An 18,153-nucleotide genomic window follows, 5' to 3' on the forward strand; every position below is an offset into this window, starting at 1 on the left:
ATCTGCTATAGCCATACCGTATCCTCTTTAGGAGAAGCTATAACTAACCACGTAAACAACAAAGAGCTTCTTAGAATTATCAGAGCTTCAGTGCAGGTCTTCCAAAGCTTGCTGATTAAGGAGAGACACCGCATCAAGGTAAGCTACACCTCTGACCTTTCCTAGAGGCACCCTATTAAGCTTACCGGTACAAAAAAGAAAGAGAAAAGAACGTTCGTTTGACAGGCCTCTTGCGTGGTCCGCGATGCGGCAGCGGCGAGCGGCATTTGGGGGTGTTGCAAGGAACCGTGGGCGCCGCTTTATGGTCTTCGAGATTTGCGCGCGGCCGGCGCGCGCAAATCTGGTACACCGTAGCCGGTCTATGAATAGTAGAAATGTTGGGAAATGGGTTTGCGTTTGAGTTTCCGCGAAACAGGATTATGTTTTCTCGTATACTCAAATTACAATCCGAGGCTATCATGTGTGTAGGTTGTGTGTAAGTCGTACTCTACGATTTTTCTGACGTATTTCACTTTGACAAATTCAATTACTTCAGTAAATTCTTTGCGCTACACGGAGGGTCTGAGTGTTAGGGTGTGCGTGGTTTGGTTTGCATGGTTAGGCAAGAATGTTTCCGAAACGACGGTCGACGCTGGACGCGCGATTCCGACGCCGGATTTTCTCCGACGGGGTACCCTTAACGCTATCGTCTCAAAGCGAACGCTCGTACTGTAATGCCTTGGACAAACAAGATTGCGACCAGAACACGGAGGCCGTGTACGATCGAGACTCCGGAGAAGTGGGCGGTGCGTTTTGCTGCAATTCGCGAGTGTTAGGAATATATTGAACCTCAAGACGCCGTCACAATGCAACGCCGAATGGACAAGAAGGCGCCTCGCTGCACTAGGGCCACAAGGACGCTGCGGGCGTTCAAAAGCGAATAGAGTGGCGAAACGTAGGCACGTAAAAAAAACGAGATGGCCGACAATAATCTCACCGACGTGTCAGTGGTTGTAAGCACAGAAGGCGAAACATCTCCTAGATTTGACAACATGCGCCTGTTTGTGCCCGGACGCCACTCATGTGACGCTTTAGTGGATGGCATGCCGTACAATCGGATGTCACCTAATAGGGAGCTTGGGAATGAACGAACCACAATGAGAAGACAACAGAGGCCATAATCAGCACAAACAGGGGACATATTCTGAGGCGATCACTTTCGGCGTTACTAATATCGCCTCGGTACCGTGACTGGATGGGTAGGTGTGCCCTCTACCGGACGTGACGGCAAACATGGCGCAGCGGCCAGGGGCCTCCCACAAGTGGTATTAGGCGTGTGCTGCTGCGGCCGTTTTACAGTGTAAATTCGGCGTATTTGCCGCTGTATTTAAACTAGAAACCATCTTCGCAGCGACACCATAGACAGTTAGAGGTTTCTGAATGCAGCCGACCCCGGCCACTTTCGACGGTAACGTACTTGCCATGTTTGTCAGCTGTTTATTTGCCGGTTTGAGAGGCAAAAATATAGAACTCTTAACGCAGTTTCGCTCGGTAAACGTGCTAAAATTGAGTCTAAAAGAGCAACACAAATTCTGTGCGGTCGAAATAGCCCTTCATCAGCTCTTCTAAAGGGACAGCTAGAACAATATGTGGGTGCTGCATGCGAATATAATTCATGCAAGTATTCTTGTACCACGAAATACCTAATGAAAACGACTTTGTCGGAAGGGACGTAAAATGCAATCCAATAAATATTGATATTCACACAACTGAACTCCTTGGGTTTATTTTCTTCACCCCTATGGATGCTACAATATGCGAGATATATGGCAATGTCTGTCCAGCTGTACACGTTTGCAATATAAATCAAGAACCGTTCTTGCCAATAGAAATAATCTTGTTTTTTCTGAACCAAAAAATTATTTCTTACCTTCTTCGATTATCTATAATTAACCGTATGATCTGTGATGATAGCAGCGCCTTGTAGCATGCAAAATGATAGCTTGGACTCTTGATGGTCATGTACGTACATTTGAATATCGTAGGGTAATTTTCATAGGTCGCATCCGTCAACAAGCAGCACGAAACGTTTACAGGAAACTATAGCCTTAAATGAAACATGGCATTGCATCACAGTGCTTACAATACATGTAGCGCAACATAAGTTGCTTTTATTTTCGGGAGCACGTTCAGGATCCAAGTTCTTGCTTGTCACAAGGAAGTGCAGGCAAGCAATGGATTAGCTTGATGATACTGCCCGTAAGTTTGAGTTTGTGCTGCTCACAAGCGACCAGTCGGGACATTTTGAGCTGGAAACAGGGAAAAAAAGATTTGGCGACTGCATGGCACGCAGCAGTCGTTTTCTTGTGAACTGCAACCGCTGCACTCGAAGCTGTGGCAGTTGATATCTCTCGCCCTACTTGGCAAAATGTGTTGAAGCTTCTCCCACACAGAATCATTTTGTCGACTGCCCTTCAACAGCCTAACTTGTGCGCAAATACTCATTGTTCGCTTGTTCAGCAGGAGTCATTTTCACACACCTCCTCCTTGCTTGAATCACGTGTTCAAGTTTGGCTCAGTGTGTCTTCAGGATTATTTTGGTGACCGGCGTTCCATCGGAGTCTTGCTTGTTCTTTCTGCGGGAGTTTTCTTGAGCTCGAGCGTCGTAACATCAAAGGAACAGTGTCACTCATTAGCCGGAAATACACTCTCGTAATCTGCCCAATACGTTCTATTAAAGGCTCCTCGAAGTGGCATTCGCACACGGCTAATGCGGTTGAGACGTTTTCTCAGTACGACGATGTGCAATCTCGCGTTTCTCGGAAAGTTCTGGGTCTCATGGCGTCAAAATCAAAATCAAAATCAAATCAAATCAAATCAAATCAAATCAAAATAAGCCGGTGGCTTGCATGTTTGTAGTCGAACTTACGATTCAATGCAAAATTATGTGGTGCCCCTCCGGCTAGTTTTCTTCAGTGCAGAAACACTGTCACTGTGTATCAGAAACACTGTCACTGTCACTGTCACTGTGTTCATTTTCATTTTTTTAACCGTATCGGAGCCTATAAAACTTCTTATTCACCAACATCACCCACAGAATTCACTCCCCTCCTAAAATTTGTAAGTAAATTACAGGAACTGGGACAACTATCGTGACTGCGAGCGCAGCGCACCATGTCATTAGCGTGTTAACAGAGGATATAAATGTCCGATGTCGAAAACTACTCACTGCACCATGAACGAGAAGAAAGGGGGCCCAATTTCTATTAATTATTTCATAAAAAGCGAACAAACGAAGACACCAAAGACAAGACAGGAGAAATAACTTGTACTTTAAAATTGAATTAAGGAAATTATAACCTAATGGAAATGAAAGTGGGGAACAAATATCTTCCCGCAGTTGAGGGACAATCCCATGTCTCTGCATTACGCGTGCGATGCTGGCGTAATGTGGAAACGTGGGATCGTTCCCCACCTGCGGCAGGTTGCTCTTTTTTTCATCCATTTTCATTTCCAGTAATTTATCATTTCTTGAACTCAAGTATTATGTACAAGTGATTTCCCCAGTGTTGTCCTTGGTGTCTTTGTCAGCTTCTTATGACATCATTGCGCTATGAAACATCACGATTTATGAAATATCTCAATATAATTTAACCGTTTTATTTCAGGTTTTACTGGGAAAACCAATTATTTTAAGCATAACATGCGTGCTATAACAACATACTTAGTAGCAGACGACGCGGATTTCGCGACAGGCCTCTGACAACATCGCTACTTCTACTGCCATGACGCGGAGAAGCAGTGAACTACGCCGGTCGGCAGACATGCCGATCTAGCCACCGTAGCCTCTGCCATCAGGTGCGCGGCTTGTTGAGGAAAACACGATGAGCCGCTTGGCTGGTTCAGTACCACGTTACGCGAAGGCCATAGTATCGCCTAAAGTGATCGTCCCAGAAAACTTCCTCAAAATAAAACACAAACGAGTCACATATGGAGACACCAAGAGGAACAACACCTATGCTTTCACTTATCTCTCGCTCAAGTGTAGCATGAAGAGCTCTGACATTTCTTCCCTTAATTCGAGAAGTAAGCGCTATGCGCGCGAATAATAATATAAAAAAGTACGTACTGCGTATAGAATACGCTTTCCGCGCTAAACCTTAAGAGCTGACAGTCGGCAACGCACCTGTGGCCACGTGATTGAGGATATGCAACATATTGGCGTGACTTTGGCCCTTTAGATTTTTGAATTCAAGGAAGTTCGTGTGAACCTATTCCGTGTTTTCTGATGTGCCCTGATTTTAGTGTAGTTGTGCGACTGGACTTTGTCTTTCTCTGTTTTTCTCTCGTTCATGTGACAAGACATTAAAGTTGAATGTTCGACTTATGAGTTTACTTTCAGTTTTAGTGTGGTTTATATGTGAATTACTTTTCATGTCTGTGGCCTTAATTACTTGCGCATCTCTATGTGAAAAGCCGTAGCCGGCGCGAACGAAAGGGGCCAATACCTTCTAAGCGTCACTTAATACAAAAACGAAAGAAAGTCTATATTATTACACTGGCTTCTATATTGATGTGAGCAGATGTAATGTAACTGTCAGTGGTATATTCCTTGCAGGAAAACGGGACCACGACGTCTGTCATCACAGAGTCTGCAGTCGAGCCGTTACTTCGGAAATTTAGTCACGATACCTGCAGAGAAAGCATTTGCGACATTGGTAAGTGGAATCGCCTGATTTCTTGGTCGCCTGAATAATAATATGGCCATTTAGTAGTTCAAAAATTGTGTTTATATGTAGAAAAAGAAGAAAAGAAACCACTCCTATGGCTGAATTTGAGTAAGTAGTACATAACAATTTGTTTAAGCGTTTCTTGTATGGCGGTCATATCGAAACTTGTATGATGTGAGGAGTAACATATAACTAAAAAATCTACCGATTCATGTGTATAGCAGCTGCAACATATAAGAATTAAATCTCCATGTCTTTCCTCTCTTTGCTCTCTCTGTCAGAAGTAAAATTTTTCACTAAATTTTTGTGGATGAGACGAGGTGTGCGGCTATATTGTGATAGATCATATTGAGATCACATTATATAGGACCGCCATATTATATTGGGATTGGGATCATGATATGTCGCTCGTGGTCTAAAGGAGAGGCTTCTTTGAGAAACTGGACAGAGTTTCACAGTTGTGAAAAATATATTAAAAGCCTCATGTATCATCGTCCATGTAGGTAGTCATGATTCCAATAAGTTATTCTCTCTGCTTTTCTCTCTGTATAAACAACAAAAGAGTGTTTCATTGAAAATTTTGATTTCGAATTCGCTTAAGGCTGTCAACAACGCAAAAGTTTTCATAAATGTTCTTGCGCTCAAGACCATCATGCCAGACGCGCTTCCATCTGTATGAGGGCTAGAGCCAAGGTTAACGAAAATTCAAATGACCAAGCGACTCACCTTATTATGTATAAAGGATATTTTAGCTATGCCAAAGTAAGTTAGACAGTTACATTGTCGCAAGTCTTCCAGTTTTCTATTTTGATCGATTACATATTTGCACTAATAATTTCACCTGTTCCAAGGTGCCAACCGGAGCAATGGTTGTTCCATAATGGCACGGTCTGTTCCTACGCAATTAGAATTTTGTCACATTACCACATCGACCACAACAATATTTCTGGCCTTCTTCAAGGCGCTATCAATTTTATACTCCGACAACAACATAATCATTGGGCGAACGTATGCCATTCGAAGTCAGCTCTGCAAACTGCAGTTTGCCCTACGTCACGGTCATGGCCCACACGAGCAGCTAATATACGAAATAAGGCACGCACACTCACCATAATATGTTTGAGAACGGACACGGCATTCTATTTCAGTGGCTACAAAGTAACCGCGTAACTGAAGAAATTCATAACACAGACGAAGCTGCGCGCTCGCCTCGTCAACAAGCTTTGCAGGTGGCTTTAGAGCTCTCAAAAATGGATGCTGCGTAGCAACTTGATTCACTTGCTCGCCACATCACTACTTCGGCTATAAACTTCAACGGCTATCACCAACTTGTATTCTGTGGACCTTGATGCGACAACATCGCCTGCCACGAGGATTCTCCTGTCGCGGCGAAAATTATGTCGCATGTCGTTAAGCATAGCCTTTACGAGTGCATTTTGATTCCTAACAGTAAGAGCCAACGATGCAGCATGCAAATTTTGTGGGTATGAGGAGACAATAGAGCACCTTCTGTCATCCTTCGACGCTCAACGATGTGCTTTACCAGCTAGTCTCAGGCGTCTGGATGAGAGAACACGTTCAATAGAAAAGTTCCTGAAACCTTGGCCTAAGCACACGTGCACTCGCAGAGCCACAATATCCATACTGCACTTATTGAAGTCTACTGGTCCATTTGAATGCTTGTCTCTCTTAGCGAAGGAAGGAAGGAAAAAGTGGAGAAGGAATGGCAGGGAGGTTAATCAGTTTAGCTTGACCGGTTTGCTACCCTACACATGGGAGCGGGATGGGGGGGATGAAAGATGGGGAAGGGAGAGAGAGAGCACATAGCACACATCGTTAGTTAGAGTCCATCACTCTTGCATGGTACGTCATATCACTGTCACAGTCACTTGTCCAATCCCGTCTCGTTAAAAACCGAAGTAGACTCTTCGTCGCCTTCAGCTGCGATGTCTTCTGTGAAAATCGTGTCGAGGGACAATGGTCTAGTGTCAAGGTGCGCTAGAGCGGATGCCAAAGACTGTCGCTGAACATTATATTCAGGACAGTCACACCGAATGTGTTCCAGTGTCTCCTCGCAAACACAGCCATTGCAGAGAGCGTTGTCGGCCATTCCAATGCGAAATGAGTAAGATTTCGTTCGCTTGAAGCAAGCTACGGCGGCAAGTCGGTAGTAGGTAGCTTACAGACCAGTCTTAGAGGATGAAACCCGGAATGTTAGCTCTTAGCGAACATTTCTTAAAGAGTGCGTTCATACTGACTACATGTACATTGTCCTCACCTTCCTCTTTATATACTGCCTTTCCCTGTTTCCGTTTTCTCCAAGCGTGGGCTAGCCACACAGGCACGTCCTTGGTTATTCTCCTAGCCATTCTGTCTCCGTCTCTCTCTCTCCCTCTCATGGTGCACATTATGCATGCAGATACTCCGGGTTTCATCCCCTAAGACTTGTCTGTAAACCACCTCCTACCAACTTGCCGCCATAGCTTGCTTCAATTTCTTACAATGCTCACAACGGAGTTGCGTGTTATCTACAAACAACAGCGCGTATAAACGTAGATTCTTTTGCTTCAAAGGCACGCTTGATAATTGCTTTGCAATGCGCATTCTCCATGACGCACACGTTTAGGCAAAGGAAAGCCTTCGGTGTCCAAACAGAGATTTGTAGTGCTTTGTGAGCTTCGACAAAGTTCGAGAAGAGGCACTCATTCGGTATGCGCAGTGCCTTGTGCAGTGCCTTGTCGACTGACCCCAGGCTACGGAAGTGTGCACACGTCGTCCACTATAACGCGACGCACAATGTTTGGCGAATATTTCAGTTAGTTCCAGAATTCCTCTTTGATTAAATTTTCTTGTTCTCCTGTGGTTATCTTTGGGACTATATATTCGGCTCGGTAATCACGCTGCCGTACTTGAAAAAAACAACAACAACACGCTTTGCTCGAGTTTTTTTTCCCCGCCGTAAGCACTTGTTGAGTTCCTTTGTTGTCGCAATATTGTGTGACATAGGCAAAAATTACTTACTGCATTCCTTTGACTTACTTAATAATCACACTCAACATACCTTCACTCAAGCCTTTGTCAAAAGCGGTGATATACATAGACGATTGATGGTGGCTGGTAACAAATACCCCTTAATATAGCTTAACCAGTTGGCGACATCCGAGTTCCCCTCAAAAAATTAATTCGAAGAACATGAAAGCTAGTTGTTTGGTGTGCCAGCTCTTTACAACTTAGAAGAAAATCCACAACAACATTAGGCGCCGTCCTAATAGAGAAAACAAGCTCGCAGGATTCGCATGTTTTCGCTTATTATAATACAATGATAGATACAAGATAATCTTCATCCGTGCAGTGTGGCGAAAGAATAGCGGTTTACTAAACACAATACGCCGGTGTCACACGGTGACTTTCGGTCGCGATTGATCCCACTAACCTGATTAAAATTCTAGACTGCGATTGGCTCCCTCCTACAGCTTGCGTAAAAAAGCCAATCGCGATAGAGAAATTCTATCCCGATTAGGCTAAATCGCTGTCAAAATTGCGCCATGTGACATCCGTATTAAGCAACGACATAAGCGCACTATTTCACATCCAAAAGAAAAGTACAGAACGCGAGTACACCATGGGATATGGGGTGAACGCTGTATCCATAAATGAACAAAGGGCATATGAATAATGGAAAAATTCACTGCACTTCTCATAAAATGAATCATTTTGTCCAATACAACAGATTTCTTGAAATCGTGCGTCCTTTGACTTCAATCCGCGGTTCAAAATAATTGCAACAGGCCTGTCTTCAACTAAATGCAGAATACATGCAGCATTTTAATTTTTTCCAATACCACCTGCGGGGAGTTGTCGTGCGACGAGGAACTTCCGCAATCTGTTATGATGAACGTTGTAGCGTGTAGCATCGCATTATTGTGTGAATTTTGCGCGCTATTTTTCTTCTTTCACATTTTATTCTCTTTACCCTTTTCTACAGCACAGGGTAGCCAGCCAGTACTTACACTGGCTAACCTCCATTTCTTTCAACCTCTTTTGCCTCTCTCTCTCTCTCTCTCTCTCTCTCTCTCTCTGTTGTGTTTAGGTAACATGTTGGTTCTCTTCGCTTCGCGTAGAGGTACCGCACGCGAATTTCCTAAGTGTCGGAAGAGGAAACGAAACTCGTTCTCCTTTTACGTGTCCAAGAACTAATACTTCGTGTTAGTTAAATCTTAGCATACGGTTCAGACTACTTATGCGTAGCTAAAGGTGCAAGAACATATTATCGTATAATTTCCATATAATATGCACATAACATCCTTGCCATACAATATCCACATAACATCCTTATAATATCCATATCCACACCCGCTGGCTTTTTGTTCTTGCGGGTGAAAGTTAGCCGCCATGGTAGTAAAAGAATAACAGCTCTGAGGCGTTCACCTTTTTGAGTTCCTGATCTTTGTCGAAATAGCGCAATCCTAGACTAAATGATCACGTTCTATACGTATTGCGTGCCACATTTATACTTTCGTAATCTGGTTCTTTTTCAATAGGTAACAAAAAAAGGAAAAGAAAATGGAAGTGAACACGTTTGGGTGACGTGAATTCCTTTTATATCAAGCGCTAATGGTGATAGATTGCTGAAGAAAGAGAGTCTCCTCCATCGTCGCGATAACTGGGCGCACATAGTCAGAAGAAGCTTCTCGAGTCGAGCCGCTCGCTAAACTTGTTCCGCGCTGCCAATAAAGCATTGAAACGGATAAGAAGTCCTAGGCCGCACTGGGGTCAGGAAATTCAGAGTGACAGTAATGTGCAGAGCTTCGCCTCGCTCATCAGTTTCGAAGGTTGTTGGCTCTGAGGAGACGACTTAAAAGAGACTGCGACAGGACCACATCAGTGCACTAGCGCGAATGTCGGGCTCCTTAAAATGGATTGCCATCAGTTCGAAACACAGTCCTTTTCTCCACGTCACGACGACAGGCATTTATAAAGGCGGCTTCGTGAACTTCGAACTGACTGGCAGTTCAATGTCCTGTTTTTTTTCTTCTGTAGAAGAAGATCTGCGCATTTTATCCCCACACTACAGGAGAAAACTGACCAAAGCAAGTCATCTGGACAAATATGTATACCGTGACTGGAGGATACATTGTATTTACAAGCCATTTGGAAGGGCAATTTCAAGGCAAAAATAACAAAATAAAAATTTGCCTTCGGCATGCAACATTTTGCTACACGAAATTGTGAGGTCCGGCATCGCGCATATATAGAACGCGTTTAGCAGATAGGGATGTGGTTACTTGTGGCACTATATTGCACTGTGTGCTACGGGTGGCGCTCCCCTTACCACTTCCAGGATCAGCCACTTCCTCAAGGATCACTTCGGAAGCCCGTACAGCGTCTGCGACCGCCTATCATCACAGAGGTGCGCCGTCGCACAGGACATTGTCGGCGTCTTCGACCAGAGGTACAGCATCTCAATGACAGCGTTTCAAAATGCTGGCTGTCCCGAGAACGCTACCTTTGCCCCCGTGCCACCATGGGTATCGCCATTTGGTACCACATGATGGCACTAAAGGTATCACCGGTACCACTGCACGGTGTTACAGTGTTATCATATCTCTGTGCGGCTTTATTGTTGTGTTAGGTTAGGTTAGGTTAGGTTAGGTTAGAATCTTTTGGATCTGCCCATGAAAGCGGCTAAGCAGTCGCAAGAAATCGCAGTTAGATCTCTAAAGGATCACGAATGCATTAAAATGCGAAAATGAGACTTATTATGAAATAGTCCATCGGTATCGCTTGAGGCGTCGCGCGCTCCCACCACCGGCCAAGCAACTCGACAAAATGCAAGCGGTCGCGTTTCGGCGACTTTAGACAAACACATACCCACACCCAAAGTACATAAACAAAATCACAGGGGGCAGGGAAAGCGACAAATGTAGGCTCTGTTCAGAAACAGGAACACTCACACACATAATGTGGGAATGCACCTCGCTCCCGTTCTCTCATCCCCCCGTCAGCAGCGAGACTGACTGGACAGTCTGGCTCAGTTCCGCGGACGTCGACCGACAACTTGAACTAATGGACTGGGTGGAAAAGGGCAAGCAGGCCCAGGGCCTTACTTGAGCCCTAACCCTCAGCCACGTCCCTCTTTACCCTCCCCCCTTTAAATAAAGTTTATCACCACCTTGAGTCCACTTAAGCAAGTCTATCAGCTGGTTGGAATAAAGAGCCACATGGCGTAGAGAGAGAGAGAGAGAAAGAGAATGACTAGGAAAGGCAGGAAAGTTAACCAGATATTAATCTCCCGTTTGCTACCCTACACTGAGGTTAGGAGATAGGGGTTAGAAAGAGGACAGAGAGGAAAGGGTTCAAAATGCACACGAAGACGTACACACACGAAAGGCATTCCAGTTAGAGATGTTCACAAAGGCCGTTAGATCGCAACGAATGGCTTTCTTCTGTGACGCTAGGTCCTGTCGATGGTGTAGAATTCCTTCTTCTGATGGTGGCTGGTCGCTCAGATGGTTGAGTTCATGGCGAAGGGATTCCTTTTGTGGACTGTAGTGCGGCAGTCGCACAAAATATGACCAATCGATTCTTCATGGCCGCAATGGTCACAGGTTGCGGTGTCGGCCATCCCTATGTAGAACGCATAGGCTTTGGTAAAAGCAAAACCTAGCCACAGTCGATACAAAAGCATGACGTCTCCACGGCGAAGCTTTGATGGGACTCGAATGCTTAATGCGAAATCAAGGGAGTATAGTCACTAATTCTTGAAATGTGGATCATTCCATTGTGACGTGGTCCACTGGCGAGCAAGCAGGCGGAGCTTCCATGTTGCGTCAGTTCTACAAACTGGTACTCGTGCTCAGTTACGGGCTGAAGGGGCAGCTTGATCGGCCCGTTCATTGCCGATAATCCCGGAGTGGCATGGAAGCCATTGGAAAGTTATTAAGTGACCTGCTTTAAATATATGGTGCATTGTCTCTGTAATCTGAAATATTAGCTCTTCGTGCGGTCCACGTCGTAAAGGTGGCAGTAGAGACTGCAGTACCGCCTTTGAATCGCAAATCGTCCACTTCTGTGGCAGTTCATCACTGATGTAATGAAGGGCGGCAAGGAGCGCTACGAGCTCTGCTGTCGTCGACGTTTTCGCGTGAGTTGTCTCAAATTTGATGGCTGTAACTTTACCTGGAATCACGATTTCCGCAGAGGAGCTGTTTGGCAGGACAGATCCGTCAGCGTAGATATGCGTAGAGTCACAGTAGTTCTCGTATGAAAGTAGTAACATGAGTTGTTTGAGGGCTGGTGATGACAGATCAGCTTTTATGATCTTATTATGAGATTTTATGATTTATTATGAGGTTGATTTTTGGGGGAGTGAAGCAGGGTGGAGGAATCGAAGGTCTCGCAGCCGGAGTGAAACAAGCAGGCAATGATTCACCATGTGCGGTTATCGTTTGGCTGAAAAGGGTGCGTGGTCTGTCCGCTAGTAGAGAAGCTAGGTGGTGGCAAGGAGTCCTGGCAAGATGCCTTATATGGGTGCTAAGCGTTTCAATTTGAATGTGGCTCTTGAGAAGGTGGTGTCTACCAATTGCAACTGTCACCACTGTTGATACACTCTGAGGCAGGCCTAGACAGATCCGCTGCTCTTGAGCCTGAACACTTTGTATTGTGCGTAAATTCGTTTTGCCTGTATTGGTTATTACTGCATTGGTTACACGACCTGGTCAGCGCAATTTTATTCTCTTAATGTCTATTACACGTAATTCTAATAGACATTAAGAGAATAAAATGGCGCTGGGCAGGTATAGCACTTGTCGACATTCCCCAATCCTTGCTAGTGAAAAACCTCGACAGTTGGCAGATGCTTGTCAACCTTTTTTTTGTCATTATATTATAAAAAACAGAAACAGCGTGACGCAGGACAAGCGAGTGAAGAACACAGGACAAAAAGCTGACTAGCAACGAAATTCTTTATTTGCAGCATCAACATATAAAGACATCATTGAACGCAACATAAAGAACAGAAAACGAACAATAAGCATTAGCCACGGAAATAATCCAGTTGTTTTGTTAATAGCGTGATGGACGCACAACTGACGCATGCGTCGCCATTTGTGAATATGCAAAATGCCTCAAAAATTTTCCGCGGGCGCTTTTCGCTATATCTTCCCGTTATTTCGCACTTCGTTTTTAGAGGAGCCATGTAGAAACATCGGACTTCCATAATTCAACAGCTAAAGTGCATTATTGGAGGCGAAAGATACCAGAACTCTGCCTCTCACGTTGATCTTCGAACTTCCCCAGAGCGTATCATGGGCGTTGAAGTCTCCAATAATGACCTATGGATCGGGAGTTGAGGACGGGATGTCTCGTAGTCTTTTGTGGCCAAATCAAATTGACGGAGATAGGCGGCCACAACAATAAATCTAAAATTCTTTTTCTTTACTGTTAGGCATATATATTGATTATCGTCATTAGGTGACACACGCTGCATGATAAATCTAAGTGAGGTCATGGCGAATAAACATAACCTTACTGTTTCCGCCAACAATTGACGGCATAAACGATTTATATTCAGAAAAGCCTGATCGTGTTCGATAAGTTCGTCTCGCAAATGACGATAATGGCAACCATACTGGCATACACGAAGCGGGGGAAATAAGAAATGCGCGCTCTTAGACCACGGGCATTCCACTGAGGAATAGCTACTTTTTGAACCTCATCACTGAAGGACAGTGGCTGGGGAGCAATGACCTACTCAAGGGTTGGCAGCAACGGACTTCGAGTATTCAGTACTTGAAGTGCCCTTCTGGCAGACGGTGTGTGCATGTTGTTTGGCAACACGCGAATGACATTCATTAAAGGCCTAAGAGCTATCACTGGCTCATCTGTTTACCGCAACTCCTCGGATGCAGCACCTTGCTCTATTGGGGGCGGCTTCTGCTGTGGCTCTTCTGCCGGTCGTGTGCGCAAGTGGCGGCCATTCCGTCGTAGAGAGACAGAGCTGACAGTTCTCTTCCTTCCAACATCGGTGTTAGGGGTGCCCGAAACTTCCGCTGACGGTGCTGCTTGACGAGTCGACTTTTCTTGAAACGCTGATATTTTCCGAGGTGAGGACCTCCGGTGGCGTCGTCGTCTTCGGCGGACTTTGTTGACCCTCACCATTTGTTCAAGAATGGTGATCTCTTTCTTGATCTGGGGACACTCTTTGGAAGAGGCACAGTGATGCCCTTGACAGTTTGGACACTTCAACGTGGTTGCGCTGCAATTGTCTTCGTCGAGGGCACACTGCGGAATTTCTGCAAACACCCTTCACACGGCCAATCTTCTGACAGTTGAAGCATTGCGTTGGTCTAGGAATAAGTGGTTGCACCTGGTGGCGAAAGTGGCCAAGCTTCACGTGGACGGTTTCCAGCAAGGGGCTCCTCTACAGAAGCTGCTGCAGGTCTGTATTCAGCTATGACACAGGGCATAATGAGCCGTTATCTCAAAGAGTGTCGCACAAATGTACGAGTTGGAAGCCGCACGCACGCGAACTTCTCTTTCTGCATCCATTAACGGGTGAAAGAAGACTATTTAAATACATAAAGAAGGTGAATTAAGATGGTAGGACGCTGGCGAGATGCACAGTGCACAAGCGTCACTCCAACTACAAAGCGAAACCTCGAAAAGAGAAAAAGAAAATGAAAGAAAGGGTCACAAATGGGCCGTTCTTCGGGCCTTCACATCTATATTGCCGTCACTGCTTCCCACTTTATGAAGAATTGCTCAAAAATCTGTCGCTTGCCCTTCTGCTATCCCTCTGCCGTCACCCCTGCGAACGCGCTCGATGAAGCTGCTGTACTGTCCAGCCAAGGATCTGCAAATGCCGCAGTATTTATTTCACTTAATTTCTTAGTTACCGATAAACATTTAAACGTGCTTTGCGGAGCTGTCCAAGCAAACGAGCCAGCGGTGGCTTTCGCATGCAGAGTCGTGACATAACCGTGCACCATTGCGGTAACAGAGCGCAAAGAAGACCAAAATGCAGAGCGGGAGGTAAAAGTGTTCAGAACACGAACAGAACTGGCGACTCAAAATTGGTATCAAGTAGCACAAATATACGTATAACATGAAGAACAATCATGCGCGCGCCGGCTCGCCGCAAGGAAGCCTTCCCAACGCATGATTGCCTGGTGGCGAACATCATGCGTGGGTAAAACTCCTTTTCTTGTGTATAAGCTATTCGATTTGTTTTTCACAAAGAAGTTGAAGAAACACTTCCGACTCAGCATACAGAGTCGCATAGTCGCGTCTGCCAGCTGCAACCATGATAACGACAAAAGTAACGCGAAGAAAACAAGCGCAAGAATGGGACAGTTAAATCGCGGTACCAATCACCTCGAGGTCACTACCTCGCAGTGAAGTTGGTTGGAGAAATTGTGAACGACATTTATGCAATCACACAGCCTGCAGATAGATGCGCGTTCTTTGTGGGAAGGGACGTACTGGAAACGTCTGATCGAGGACGGATGCCAGGGTTAGTGTTTCCAGAAAAATGGAATTGGCGTCAAAAGCTGCGGATTTAGAAACAGTGCTGAAGCACAGCTCGATGAATCTGGACGTACGTCTCCGAGTCGGCAGTAATCCAAAGTTCCAAAGAAGTGCTGTAATCGGTTTTGCGGAGGGCACGCCGAAGTGGTGCGCACCCGCACCGCCTCGCAACGCCAAACCCTTACAGATTTAGAAGGTTGCATGCACCTTAGCTGAAGCATCGAAAGCAGAGGCGTGCTCTCGCGTGATTTAGAGGACGTATGCCGGTTTGATTGTGTATGTGTCATCTGTTAAAGTTTAGAAAGGCATTCCGTTCTTATAGACCTCATCGTACGCATGACTAGTGCATAGATGGGGAAATAACATACAGCAACTCCAAATGGGTCCGCGCACACGCAATATGTCGTTGACGCGTTATATTTCTGGTCTACCACGAGTGGTTCTGAGAGTGCTTTGCCGAAATGGGCGCAGATGTATTGAGGAACGATTGCGCAGCGATGGCAGACGCGAGGCTGCTCCACCATGCGAAGTGCACACTAATGGAAGAGAGAGCGAATAAGCCTTGGAACCGACAACGTTGGCCCCCGGATTGCCGAGGGGAACAATTTGAACGCGATTTCGAAGCTTTAATTAATCCTGCGCTCACCGAAGCGCTTTCGTGCCAGCTTCGTAGCATACTGGGAAGAGTGGAAAGGCCTCGAAAGTCTAGCGCATTCTTGCGCAGTCGCATGAGGCTCGTCATCTAAAGCACGTGGTTTGTTCACTATATGAACGTCGTCTTAAGACCTTGGTCAAGGAGGGCATCTCTCGGGCAGGTACTACATATTTCGTGTTGTAATTGTAAAATTTGCTCGCAACCTTACCGTCCAGTGGTTCGTAATACACTCCTTATTCAGCTCTGGTTAGGTCTCCGCCATAGGTGGAAGATTTTATAAAATATTTGCCTACTTATCTACATGAAACGAAATTGGGCGTAAAATCGCTATATATATATATATATATATATATATATATATATATATATATATATATATATATATATATATATATAGAGAGAGAGAGAGAGAGAGAGAGAGAGGGATGGTGTTGAACGTAACAAAATTTGAAACTTTTTAAGTACGCATAGCTATAAATTTCTTCCAATGTGCTTTTGCAGTTAAATAGCCACACTAATCAGCAGTAACACACATTATTACGAATGCGCGACATCAGCTCGCGCGGTGCGAATGATAATTTCTTGCGCGAACCTAAAGAATGTTGCTCTTGGCGGAATATCTCTAAAAGAGACGACATTTAATTACCCACTAGAGTATGTTTTATATTCGAAGCAGCTGTCTTGTTGTAATTAAAACTTAAATGATTGAGTTTTAGCTTATTATCAATTCATTATTAAGATTTATCGATTAATCACTGCAGGATGCATTTACGAATAATATGCAACCGAAGAAATAATATCCTGGGCATCTCTACTGCAGTGCTCCGCCTTTTTTTTTTAACTTTCTTCTGAAAGGTGTCACATACGGAGCAAGTATCTTTACTTACATCTCCAGGTTTCCAGCCACAGTGCCCCATCAAATACGTGTTTTATGGCGCTGAGGGGCGAAATATCAAAAGTTGCTAAGAAGGACGCTGTTTTTGACAATGTGGGGATCTAAAAAGAAAAAAAAACGAGAGATGCGAGAAATATTAGGAATGCACGGCAGCAGGAATTTGTTGTAGACTCAGCAATTTCGCAGCACCCAGGATTAAACAGGGGCGACGTACCCGGCTCAAAATTCTGTGCGAGCTTAACGGCAAAGAAAAAATTCGCAAGAAAGAACGTTGTTCAGTATCGACACTGTGGCCGCATCAAATACCAATGCAGTGTTTAAGCGCTTCCTGGATTTCTGGCTTCCTTCTTTCCCCCTCCCTGTCATTGTAGCAACTGAAGCTGCGCGGAAGTGTGCAAATTAGGAGCTTAGTTGCATTATCTCATCTTTATTTCGATATAGACATGCCTGAAGCAGAAGGAAACAGCAATGAAAATATAGTCATGACATTTCTCTAAATATATCCACAACATTTAGGTGCGACATTAATTTTTATATGATTGCGTTCAAGACACTCGTGCATATTCGACAGTAACACGTCCTCACCTGTCCGCTTGATACGAGCTTATTTCGACTGCCGCAGTTATTCTATGCCTCTTTCACATGCCTGAGAACGTTCACTGAGTGCACGCTCCAATGGGCTGTCAACTATTGTTTCATTCCGTGAATTGAGCGTGTTCCGAGGCGACACCGATCCACACTCTAAAAACACTTTGCACCCTTAGGGGCTTATGTTGTCCCAAAACTTGTTTTATTCTGCGGAACTAAGCGTCCTCAGAGGTGACACCGATCCATACTGTGAAAGCACTTCGCACCCTTAAGGACTTATACTGTCCCGAAACAATACTTGTGGTCAATCTTGCGAGTGTTTTGTTTCCTTAACGCTGCGCTCGCGGCTTAACAGTCACCAATGACATGTTCCACTGACACGCGCATGACGTTCGTCACCTGTATATAAGTACACGCACGCAGTATTAGAAAAGTGAAGGAAAGGAACTTTATTTTTCAAAATGAAAATCAGGCGACCGTGGTAGGGCCCTTAGTCCAGGGCTCCACTGGGGCGAGCGGCTCGCTGGGCTTGGTCCAAGAGAGCCACTTGGCTCTCCTTTCCCTCGGCCGCAAGCTATGCTTCCCATGTCTATTTAACTTGGTGTGAACGTATGTACGGGATGGCAATATATGAAGGCATTTCCAGGCACTCCCATGTGATATGTTGTAGTGTGGGACTGGTAGAACACCATGGACAGACGTCCAGAAATCAAGTTGGATTTATCTTACCGAGATGATGCAGGTTGGGGAATCTGTTTGTTTGAATGCGTCGCCAGTCC

At 45.1% G+C, this 18,153-nt stretch overlaps 2 protein-coding genes across 3 annotated transcripts in view; one reads left to right on the forward strand and one right to left on the reverse strand.

Annotated features, from left to right (window-relative positions):
• LOC135902475 (calcitonin gene-related peptide type 1 receptor-like) overlaps positions 1-18,153 on the forward strand; it is a 294,018-nt gene that overhangs the window by 206,416 nt on the left and 69,449 nt on the right. For both annotated transcript variants that reach the window (XM_065432571.2, XM_070531981.1), the window contains one exon: positions 4,598-4,697. The gene's annotated coding sequence lies outside the window, so the exon portion shown is untranslated. The remainder of the gene's footprint in view (positions 1-4,597; positions 4,698-18,153) is intronic.
• Positions 1-18,153, reverse strand: part of LOC135902476 (uncharacterized) — an 867,879-nt gene that overhangs the window by 87,435 nt on the left and 762,291 nt on the right. The gene's annotated exons all lie outside the window — the stretch shown is intronic.

Source organism: Dermacentor albipictus, chromosome 1 (genome assembly GCF_038994185.2).
Source record: "Dermacentor albipictus isolate Rhodes 1998 colony chromosome 1, USDA_Dalb.pri_finalv2, whole genome shotgun sequence".
Lineage (NCBI taxonomy): Eukaryota > Metazoa > Arthropoda > Arachnida > Ixodida > Ixodidae > Dermacentor > Dermacentor albipictus.